We start from the raw sequence: 779 nt of genomic DNA on the forward strand, positions 1-779 counted from the left end.
ACGTCACATTCTGGTGAAAAACCAATGTTCAACTGCATACCAACCTTTTGTGCATTGATTTAATGTGATTTCAAATCCACTTGTTTATGACTTCAGTTGTGTTCACCCACTTGTCTATGACAAAGACCCAAAATAATGTGGCTTTGATACAGGTATGAAGTAAGTTTGTGTCCAATGTCATCGTTCCACCTCTGTTGTCATTGACAGGAAGTCACCAGCTCAGCTGTTAGGGACCACACTAGTGGCGGTGGGGGCGGGGGATGGGGCTTATGGATAAGAACATACGGAGAGATATTATCTTGTATGCTACTGGCTTGTGAAATCATTATAATCCCCACAGCAAGCCTGTGCTAAAAAAAATTGCTGGAAAGACAATCAGCCCTGAGTTAAACTTTCACTACCTCCCATAAAACAAACAAAATAGAACAAGCTGTAAAGAAAATCAAAGCTTGGCCCTGGCCGGTTGGCTCAGTGGTAGAGCGTTGGCCTGTCATGCAGGAGTCCTGGGTTCAATTCCCGGCCAGGGCACACAGGAGAAGCACCCATCTGCTTCTCCACCACTCCCCCTCTCTTTCCTCTCTGTCTCTCTCTTCCCCTCCCGCAACCAAGGCTCCATTGGAGCAAAGTTGGCCCGGGCGCTAAGGATGACTCCATGGCCTCTGCCTCAGGTGCTAGAGTGGCTCTGGTTGCAACAGAGCAACACCCCAGATGGGCAGAGCGTCGCCCCCTGGTGGGCATGCCGGGTGGATCCGGGTTGGGCGCATGCAAGAGTCTGTCTG

At 49.8% G+C, this 779-nt stretch overlaps 1 non-coding gene across 1 annotated transcript; it reads left to right on the plus strand.

Annotated features, from left to right (window-relative positions):
• The first annotated feature begins 452 nt into the window (after positions 1–452).
• Positions 453–528, plus strand: TRNAD-GUC (transfer RNA aspartic acid (anticodon GUC)). The gene has a single exon. It is a non-coding gene; the product is annotated as a tRNA-Asp (tRNA).
• Positions 529–779: the final 251 nt, after the last annotated feature.

The sequence above is a fragment of the Saccopteryx leptura genome, chromosome 12, assembly GCF_036850995.1.
Source record: "Saccopteryx leptura isolate mSacLep1 chromosome 12, mSacLep1_pri_phased_curated, whole genome shotgun sequence".
NCBI lineage: Eukaryota > Metazoa > Chordata > Mammalia > Chiroptera > Emballonuridae > Saccopteryx > Saccopteryx leptura.